Source organism: Pseudophryne corroboree, chromosome 3 (genome assembly GCF_028390025.1).
Source record: "Pseudophryne corroboree isolate aPseCor3 chromosome 3, aPseCor3.hap2, whole genome shotgun sequence".
Lineage (NCBI taxonomy): Eukaryota > Metazoa > Chordata > Amphibia > Anura > Myobatrachidae > Pseudophryne > Pseudophryne corroboree.
The window spans coordinates 782864383-782875379 of record NC_086446.1 but is presented as its reverse complement, the minus strand read 5'-3'; the positions used below and the strand labels follow the sequence as shown (position 1 = coordinate 782875379).

Here is a 10997-nt window from a genome sequence, read left to right as displayed (position 1 = left end):
GTGGTAGAGGGAGTGTAATAGCGTATATGGTCCGATGGTGGATATATTTCGCACCCTGAAAAAACGTGAGATTTGTTTATTGTAATAATAATCTGAGTGTGACCCATTAAGAAAATGATCAGGCTCTTTTTTGCGTAGCACCAGTAATACCCCTTTCAGACCGCCAGCTACAAACGCGTGTTATTGGCACATGAATGTGCGGTCTGAAAGGTACCAGGGTTGAAATACCGGTTTGAGCGACCCAGTATTCCAACTCAGGTAGCGAGCAGAGTTGAAAACATGTTCAACCCGGCTTGCTGTGCGGTGTGAACGGGAGCCGGGTCGATGCGACCCATTTCCCTTTCACTATGTGTTGACGGGCGGCGCTTGGAGATCATGTGGGCGACTGGGGTGGGTCGCACACTGGAAGCTCCCATGTCAGGCTCCGGGGTGCGACCCTCCTCGGGCAGTCTGAAAGGGGTATAACTGAAAATATACAGTAGCTGTTCTCCTGCTTCATCACCCCCATATGAAAGGAGATTTTATTTGAATAAAATATTCTTAGCCTCCATATAAAAAAAAAAAGGTAGTGTGTATATGCACGTGTATCATAATTGTAAAGCATATAATTCACTGAATATTAAAAATGTATACATCCAACGGAATCTCTTTAAGCAATTCTATAAGTGGTCGAGTGGTGTAGTGTAACTGAACCATTTGTAAGGGTCTTACCACAGGAGTCTGGAGGAGATTCTGGTGGTCTCACTGCGGGCCGTGGGAGGGGGTGGAGCCTGTGAGAGGGGCGGTGCCTCGTCTTTTGGATGGTGCCGCTGCTGTCAGGGAAAAATAATCCCAGTCCCTGAGGAGAGGAACGGGGAATCGCGGGCCGTGGAGGGGGCGGAGCCTGCATGAGGGGCGGGGCCTCGGTTGTGGGATGGCTGCTGCTGCTGCTGTAAAAACAAAGTTTCCTGTGTCTGAGGGGGATTGTCACTGAATAGCTATGAGACAGCTGCTGCTGGAGCAATTGCTTCTCGGCCTTTTGGCTAAGATCAAGTGTAGTATCTGTTCTTATCAGTGGAGAAAAACTGGGCCGGTCATCCCTACTGCATGGGGGAGTAATATGCCCCTATGTGGTATAGGGAGCGGCCCGGTGAAGTATCTGCGGTAGAGAAACATGGGGTGGAGTACCTGTTCCCACACTAGGAGCGTGAGAGGTTCCTAGATGTGGAATGGAGAAACATCCTGTGGAGTACCGTGCCGGGGTGTGGCGGGCCCCTGGTCGAGAGTGGAGAAAAACTGAGTATTCCTATCTTCGTAGGGGTTTTGTGTTACCCTAAGTTGTTTAGGAACAGCCTGGTCTAGTATCTACTCTTGTACTGGGGGTTGACCCTGGCATAGAGCAGTACGAAGCTTGGTCTGGCTGAGAGGCTGGAAGCTGCTTAGAAGCTCGAGGTGAAACGTGCCCCTGGCATTCGGGGTGCCAGGGGTGCCTGAACCCGCACTGGTGTAAGGTTCCCACCATGTGCACAGTAAGGCACTTTGCACTGCTCACCTCCCCAACTTCTGGTGCACCACATCCTTTGCCCTGGCCTTTTGGCTAGGGCAAGGATAATTTTTTACCCCCCCCGGCCTTCTGGCTGGGGCTTATTTATTTATTTATGCCCACATATGTTTTGCTTTTGCACTTGCACCTGCACAACATTAGCACTTTTTCATGTTTTTCGTAGTGTGTCACGTTCACATTTTCGTTTGGGGTTTAGGTGAGACCCTTATGGGCCGCCCTCTCCTCTACGTTGCTGAGGTCCTCTCCACGGGGGGAGGACCAGACGCAGTTATCGGTCCCCAGGGGGACGCTTCGGCCAACCCTGGGGACATCCGAGGGTTCCCCTGCGCTTCGGCAAAGGGGGACCCACAGTCCCTTTGTTCCCTCAGTAGGCCTTTTGGCTCTGAGGGTTAGAGGAGTAACGGGGCCCTTCTCCTTTGGGAGAGGTCCAAGAACCTATGCCCCCAGCACGTTTGGTCACAGACACTGGGTGATGAAGCACCGCACCTCGGGCTTCAAGTAAAAAAAAAAAGAAAAAAGGGAGAGCGCCTCTCTAACAGCGCCTCCCTGCATTGCTAACCCCGCACCCCCTTCGACCTCTGTGCATACAAAATGCAATTGGCAAAGCCGTTGCAGGATCCAGGCTCTGCCTGCATCTCCTGTCCCGCACTGTGGATGGCTGCAGTGACGAGTCTCTGCTCACTGCGCTCAGACTGCCTTTGCACTGACAGCCACAGCTACCCACAATGACGGCAACCTTGACATCTCCCGTGCGCCAGTGCCCTCTCCCCCACTCTCTCGGCAATTCTAAACTCACGCATGCGCAGTCCAGATTTTCATGGAGGGACCAGTAAAAACCGGGAGTCTTAGCAAGGTTTCCGGGGCAGCGGGAGGCTCAAAGAAAAAACGGGAGCCTCCCGCTGAATGCGGGAGGGTAGGCAAGTCTGGCTTAAAGCAGCTAGCGAGCGAACAACTCGGAATGAGGGCCTAAGTCGCAGGTGAAGCATTACAGGATGTAGCGAGAGGAATATCAGAGCCCTTTACACAGACTCCGTTGCACACAGATGAACAAGTACGTAAGCAGTAAGCAGTGTCGTTTTATTGCTTCTGGTTGTTTTACAGGTGCGAATAAGATGCACATTTTGAACAAATAAGACGCTCTGCGCAACTGAGTTGCATGGACCCTGTCGCACAGGGAGGGTCTGTTTGGTGCGACTCAGTGTACTATTTGCTATGTACAGTACTATCACCCCCCTGTCAGAGAAGCAAAATAACTACACCTAATTAAACACAGCTCATAGGAGAAAGTTATTGCATATTACCTCAGCTTCCTGTGACATCTGACTGTATCTCCGGCATTTGAAGTGTTATGTTGAATACAATTAGTTTGAGTCTATAAATGACCCGCTGAACTGAGAGCAGTGTATTGCCATTAAGTCGCTGTAAGTAAATACCATCACCAAGTGACAGCCGGGAGCTGAATAATAGAAGGCACAGCTTGTGTTATTGTTCAGTGCATTAATATTTACTGATGCAGATGTGGAAGGAGAATATTCATAGCGTATACCGTGCACCGCAGTAACCATCTGTATCTGAAACACAGTCCGTTGTTCTGAGGAAACCAGCGCAGCTATTCTGAGACTGGGTATAAAGTATCACACTCAGCTAAGGAATTATCCCTTGAAAACGTACAAATAAAAACATTTATTCTAGAGATGAGCGGGTTCGGTTTCTCAGAAACCGAACCCCCTCGAACTTCACCCTTTTTACACGGGTCCGAGGCAGGTTCGAACCTTCCCGCCTTGCTCGGCTAACCCGAGCGCGCCCGAACGTCATCATCCCGCTGTCGGATTCTCGCGAGATTCGGATTCTATATAAGCAGCCGCGCGTCGCCGCCATTTTCACTCGTGCATTGGAGATGATAGGGAGAGGACGTGGCTGGCGTCCTCTCCGTTTATTGTTGAAGTTGATTGGTTTCTTGCTTAATTGTGGGGAGGACCGGGGAGCAGCTGTTAGGAGGAGTACAGTGCAGAGTTTTGCTGATAAGTGACCACCAGTTTTTATCCGTTCTCTGCCTGAAAAAAACGCTCCATACCATATCTGTGCTCAGTGTGCTGCATAATATATCTGTGCTGAGTGCTCACACTGCTTAATTGTGGGGACTGGGGAGCAGCTATAGCAGGAGTACAGTGCAGAGTTTTGCTGACAGTGACCACCAGTATACGTTGTCTGCCTGAAAAACACTCCATATCTGTGCTCAGTGTGCTGCTTTATTGTGGGGACTGGGGACCACCAGTATAATTAATATTATATAGGAGGAGTACAGTGCAGAGTGCACTGCTGTACCTACCTCTGTGTCGTCATCCATTAAGTATACTATCCATCTACATTCTATATAGAGATGAGCGGGTTCGGTTCCTCGGAATCCGAACCCCCCCGAACTTCAGCCTTTTTACACGGGTCCGAGGCAGACTCGGATCTTCCCGCCTTGCTCGGTTAACCCGAGCGCGCCCGAACGTCTTCATCCCGCTGTCGGATTCTCGCGAGGCTCGGATTCTATCGCGAGACTCGGATTCTATATAAGGAGCCGCGCGTCGCCGCCATTTTCACACGTGCATTGAGATTGATAGGGAGAGGACGTGGCTGGCGTCCTCTCCGTTAGAATAGATAGAGACACTTGAGTTGATTTACTACTAACTTAGTAATTTTGGGGAGCATTAGGAGTACTCAGGGTGCAGAGTTTTGCTGATAGTTACTAGTGACCACCACCAGTTTTATTTATTATCTAATATAATCCGTTCTCTGCCTGAAAAAAAACGATACACAGTCACATACCATATCTGTGCTCAGCCTCAGTGTGCTGCATGATAATATCATCTATGTATATCTGACTGTGCTGAGTGCTCACTGCTCACACAGCTGAATTGTGGGGGAGACTGGGGTGCAGTTATAGCAGGAGTACAGTGCACACTTTTGCTGCCAGTGTGACTGACCAGTGACCACCAGTATATTGTCTGCCTGAAAAAGTTAAACACTGCTGTGGTGTTTTTTTTTTTTATTCTATAAACGCATTCTGCTGACAGTGTCCAGCAGGTCCGTCATTCATTATATTATATAAATATTTACCTGCAGTAGTGTTATATTTTTTTTGTTCATCTCTATCATCTTTATCATCTCTATATTAGCAGATGCAGTACGGTAGTCCACGGCTGTGGCTACCTCTGTGTCGTCAGTGCTCGTCCATAATTGTATACCTACCTGTGGTGGGGTTTTTTTTTCTATCTTCTTCATACTAGTAGTTTAGGAGTCTGCTGACAGTGTCCAGCAGGTCCGTCATTATATTATATATACCTGCAGTAGTGATATATATATATTTTTTATATCATTATCATCTCTATACTAGCAGACGCAGTACGGTAGTCCACGGCTGTAGCTACCTCTGTGTCGTCAGTGCTCGTCCATAATTGTATACCTACCTGTGGTGGGGGGGGGTTTTCTATCTTCTTCATACTAGTAGTTTAGGAGTCTGCTGACAGTGTCCAGCAGGTCCGTCATTATATTATATATACCTGCAGTAGTGATATATATATATTTTTTATATCATTATCATCTCTATACTAGCAGACGCAGTACGGTAGTCCACGGCTGTAGCTACCTTTGTGTCGTCAGTGCTCGTCCATAATTGTATACCTACTTGTGGTGGGGTTTTTTTTTCTATCTTCTTCATACTAGTAGTAGGAGTCTGCTGACAGTGTCCAGCAGGTCCGTCATTATATTATATATACCTGCAGTAGTGATATATATATATATTTTTTTTATATCATTATCATCTCTATACTAGCAGACGCAGTACGGTAGTCCACGGCTGTAGCTACCTCTGTGTCGTCAGTGCTCGTCCATAATTGTATACCTACCTGTGGTGGAGGTTTTTTTTCTATCTTCTTCATACTAGTAGTTTAGGAGTCTGCTGACAGTGTCCAGCAGGTCCGTCATTATATTATATATACCTGCAGTAGTGATATATATATATATTTTTTATATCATTATCATCTCTATACTAGCAGACGCAGTATGGTAGTCCACGGCTGTAGCTACCTCTGTGTCGTCAGTCACTCGTCATCCATAAGTATACTAGTATCCATCCATCTCCATTGTTTACCTGAGGTGCCTTTTAGTTGTGCCTATTAAAATATGGAGAACAAAAATGTTGAGGTTCCAAAAATAGGGAAAGATCAAGATCCACTTCCACCTCGTGCTGAAGCTGCTGCCACTAGTCATGGCCGAGACGATGAAATTCCATCAACGTCGTCTGCCAAGGCCGGTGCCCAATGTCATAGTACAGAGCATGTAAAATCCAAAACACAAAATATCAGTAAAAAAAGGACTCAAAAATCTAAAATAAAATCGTCGGAGGAGAAGCGTAAACTTGCCAATATGCCATTTACCACATGGAGTGGCAAGGAACGGCTGAGGCCCTGGCCTATGTTCATGGCTAGTGGTTCAGCTTCACATGAGGATGGAAGCACTCAGCCTCTCGCTAGAAAAATGAAAAGACTTAAGCTGGCAAAAGCACAGCAAAGAACTGTGCGTTCTTCGAAATCACAAATCCACAAGGAGAGTCCAATTGTGTCGGTTGCGATGCCTGACCTTCCCAACACTGGACGTGAAGAGCATGCGCCTTCCACCATTTGCACGCCCCCTGCAAGTGCTGGAAGGAGCACCCGCAGTCCAGTTCCTGATAGTCAGATTGAAGATGTCAGTGTTGAAGTACACCAGGATGAGGAGGATATGGGTGTTGCTGGCGCTGGGGAGGAAATTGACAAGGAGGATTCTGATGGTGAGGTGGTTTGTTTAAGTCAGGCACCCGGGGAGACACCTGTTGTCCGTGGGAGGAATATGGCCATTGACATGCCTGGTGAAAATACCAAAAAAATCAGCTCTTCGGTGTGGAAGTATTTCAACAGAAATGCGGACAACAGGTGTCAAGCCGTGTGTTGCCTTTGTCAAGCTGTAATAAGTAGGGGTAAGGACGTTAACCACCTCGGAACATCCTTCCTTATACGTCACCTGCAGCGCATTCATCATAAGTCAGTGACAAGTTCAAAAACTTTGGGCGACAGCGGAAGCAGTCCACTGACCAGTAAATCCCTTCCTCTTGTAACCAAGCTCACGCAAACCACCCCACCAACTCCCTCAGTGTCAATTTCCTCCTTCCCCAGGAATGCCAATAGTCCTGAAGGCCATGTCACTGGCAATTCTGACGAGTCCTCTCCTGCCTGGGATTCCTCCGATGCATCCTTGAGTGTAACGCCTACTGCTGCTGGCGCTGCTGTTGTTGCTGCTGGGAGTCGATGGTCATCCCAGAGGGGAAGTCGTAAGACCACTTTTACTACTTCCACCAAGCAATTGACTGTCCAACAGTCCTTTGCGAGGAAGGTGAAATATCACAGCAGTCATCCTGCTGCAAAGCGGATAACTGAGGCCTTGGCATCCTGGGCGGTGAGAAACGTGGTTCCGGTATCCATCATTACTGCAGAGCCAACTATAGACTTGTTTGAGGTACTGTGTCCCCGGTACCAAATACCATCTAGGTTCCATTTCTCTAGGCAGGCGATACCGAAAATGTACACAGACCTCAGAAAAAGACTCACCAGTGTCCTAAAAAATGCAGTTGTACCCAATGTCCACTTAACCACGGACATGTGGACAAGTGGAGCAGGGCAGACTCAGGACTATATGACTGTGACAGCCCACTGGGTAGATGTATTGACTCCCGCCGCAAGAACAGCAGCGGCGGCACCAGTAGCAGCATCTCGCAAACGCCAACTCTTTCCTAGGCAGGCTACGCTTTGTATCACCGCTTTCCAGAATACGCACACAGCTGAAAACCTCTTACGGCAACTGAGGAAGATCATCGCAGAATGGCTTACCCCAATTGGACTCTCCTGTGGATTTGTGGCATCGGACAACGCCAGCAATATTGTGTGTGCATTAAATCTGGGCAAATTCCAGCACGTCCCATGTTTTGCACATACCTTGAATTTGGTGGTGCAGAATTATTTAAAAAACGACAGGGGCGTGCAAGAGATGCTGTCGGTGGCCAGAAGAATTATGGGACACTTTCGGCGTACAGGCACCATGTACAGAAGACTGGAGCAACACCAAAAACGCCTGAACCTGCCCTGCCATCATCTGAAGCAAGAAGTGGTAACGAGGTGGAATTCAACCCTCTATATGCTTCAGAGGTTGGAGGAGCAGCAAAAGGCCATTCAAGCCTATACAACTGACCACGATATAGGAGGTGGAATGCACCTGTCTCAAGCGCAGTGGAGAATGATTTCAACGTTGTGCAAGGTTCTGCAACCTTTTGAACTTGCCACACGTGAAGTCAGTTCAGACACTGCCAGCCTGAGTCAGGTCATTCCCCTCATTAGGCTTTTGCAGAAGAAGCTGGAGACATTGAAGGAGGAGCTAACACAGAGCGATTCCGCTAGGCATGTGGGACTTGTGGATGGAGCCCTTAATTCGCTTAACAAGGATTCACGGGTGGTCAATCTGTTGAAATCAGAGCACTACATTTTGGCCACCGTGCTCGATCCTAGATTTAAAACCTACGTTGTATCTCTCTTTCCGGCAGACACAAGTCTGCAGGGGTTCAAAGAACTGCTGGTGAGAAAATTGTCAAGTCAAGCGGAACGCGACCTGTCAACATCTCCTCCTTCACATTCTCCCGCAACTGGGGGTGCGAGGAAAAGGCTCAGAATTCCGAGCCCACCCGCTGGCGGTGATGCAGGGCAGTCTGGAGCGACTGCTGATGCTGACTTCTGGTCCGGACTGAAGGACCTGCCAACGATTACGGACATGTCGTCTACTGTCACTGCATATGATTCTCTCACCATTGAAAGAATGGTGGAGGATTATATGAGTGACCGCATCCAAGTAGGCACGTCAGACAGTCCGTACGTATACTGGCAGGAAAAAGAGGCAATTTGGAGGCCCTTGCACAAACTGGCTTTATTCTACCTAAGTTGCCCTCCCACAAGTGTGTACTCCGAAAGAGTGTTTAGTGCCGCCGCTCACCTTGTCAGCAATCGGCGTACGAGGTTACTTCCAGAAAATGTGGAGAAGATGATGTTCATTAAAATGAATTATAATCAATTCCTCCGTGGAGACATTCACCAGCAGCAATTGCCTCCACAAAGTACACAGGGAGCTGTGATGGTGGATTCCAGTGGGGACGAATTGATAATCTGTGAGGAGGGGGATGTACACGGTGATGAATCGGAGGATGATGATGAGGTGGACATTTTGCCTCTGTAGAGCCAGTTTGTGCAAGGAGAGATTAATTGCTTCTTTTTTGGTGGGGGTTCAAACCAACCCATCATTTCAGTCACAGTCGTGTGGCAGACCCTGTCACTGAAATGATGGGTTGGTTAAAGTGTGCATGTCCTGTTTATACAACATAAGGGTGGGTGGGAGGGCCCAAGGACAATTCCATCTTGCACCTCTTTTTTCTTTCATTTTTCTTTGCGTCATGTGCTGTTTGGGGAGTGTTTTTTGGAAGGGCCATCCTACGTGACACTGCAGTGCCACTCCTAGATGGGCCAGGTGTTTGTGTCGGCCACTAGGGTCGCTTATCTTAGTCACACAGCTACCTCATTGCGCCTCTTTTTTTTCTTCTTTGCGTCATGTGCTGTTTGGGGAGTATTTTTTGGAAGGGCCATCCTGCGTGACACTGCAGTGCCACCCCTAGATGGGCCAGGTGTTTGTGTCGGCCACTAGGGTCACTTATCTCAGTCAAACAGCTACCTCATTGCGCCTCTTTTTTTTCTTCTTTGCGTCATGTGCTGTTTGGGGAGTATTTTTTGGAAGGGCCATCCGGCCTGACACTGCAGTGCCACTCCTAGATGGGCCAGGTGTTTGTGTCGGCCACTAGGGTCGCTTAGCTTACTCACACAGCTACCTCATTGCGCCTCTTTTTTTCTTTGCGTCATGTGCTGTTTGGGGGGTGTTTTCTGGAAGGGCCATCCTGCGTGACACTGCAGTGCCACTCCTAGATTGGCCAGGTGTTTGTGTCGGCCACTTGGGTCGCTGAGCTTAGTCATCCAGCGACCTCGGTGCAAATTTTAGGACTAAAAATAATATTGTGAGGTGTGAGGTGTTCAGAATAGACTGAAAATGAGTGGAAATTATGGTTATTGAGGTTAATAATACTTTGGGATCAAAATGACCCCCAAATTCTATGATTTAAGCTGTTTTTTAGGGTTTTTTGAAAAAAACACCCGAATCCAAAACACCCGAATCCGACAAAAAAAATTTGATGAGGTTTTGCCAAAACGCGTTCGAACCCAAAACACGGCCACGGAACCGAACCCAAAACCCGAAAAATTTCCGGTGCACATCTCAATTTCTATACCTGTGGTGCATTTTAGTTTTGCAGTTTGCTGACACAGTGACCACCAGTATACTATATATAGCAGTACGGTAGGCCACTGCTGTACCTACCTCTGTGTCGTCTCCATTAAGTATACTATCCATCTACATTCTATACCTGTGGTGCATTTTAGTTTTGCAGTTTGCTGACACAGTGACCACCAGTATACTATATATAGCAGTACGGTAGGCCACTGCTGTACCTACCTCTGTGTCGTCATCCATTAAGTATACTATCCATCTACATTCTATACCTGTGGTGCATTTTAGTTTTGCAGTTTGCTGACACAGTGACCACCAGTATACTATATAGCAGTACGGTAGGCCACTACTGTACCTACCTCTGTGTCGTCATCCATTAAGTATACTATCCATCTACATTCTATACCTGTGGTGCATTTTAGTTTTGCAGTTTGCTGACACAGTGACCACCAGTATACTATATATAGCAGTACGGTAGGCCACTGCTGTACCTACCTCTGTGTCGTCATCCATTAAGTATACTATCCATCTACATTCTATACCTGTGGTGCATTTTAGTTTTGCAGTTTGCTGACACAGTGACCACCAGTATACTATATATAGCAGTACGGTAGGCCACTGCTGTACCTACCTCTGTGTCGTCTCCATTAAGTATACTATCCATCTACATTCTATACCTGTGGTGCATTTTAGTTTTGCAGTTTGCTGACACAGTGACCACCAGTATACTATATATAGCAGTACGGTAGGCCACTGCTGTACCTACCTCTGTGTCGTCATCCATTAAGTATACTATCCATCTACATTCTATACCTGTGGTGCATTTTAGTTTTGCAGTTTGCTGACACAGTGACCACCAGTATACTATATATAGCAGTACGGTAGGCCACTACTGTACCTACCTCTGTGTCGTCATCCATTAAGTATACTATCCATCTACATTCTATACCTGTGGTGCATTTTAGTTTTGCAGTTTGCTGACACAGTGACCACCAGTATACTATATATATCAGTACGGTAGGCCACTGCTGTACCTTCCTCTGTGTCGTCATCCATTAAG

The 10997-nt window shown here is 47.5% G+C and overlaps 1 pseudogene; it reads left to right on the top strand.

Moving 5' to 3' along the window:
- Positions 1-1002: 1002 nt before the first annotated feature.
- On the top strand, positions 1003-1140 carry LOC134899804 (U2 spliceosomal RNA; annotated as a pseudogene).
- The last annotated feature ends 9857 nt before the right edge of the window (positions 1141-10997 follow it).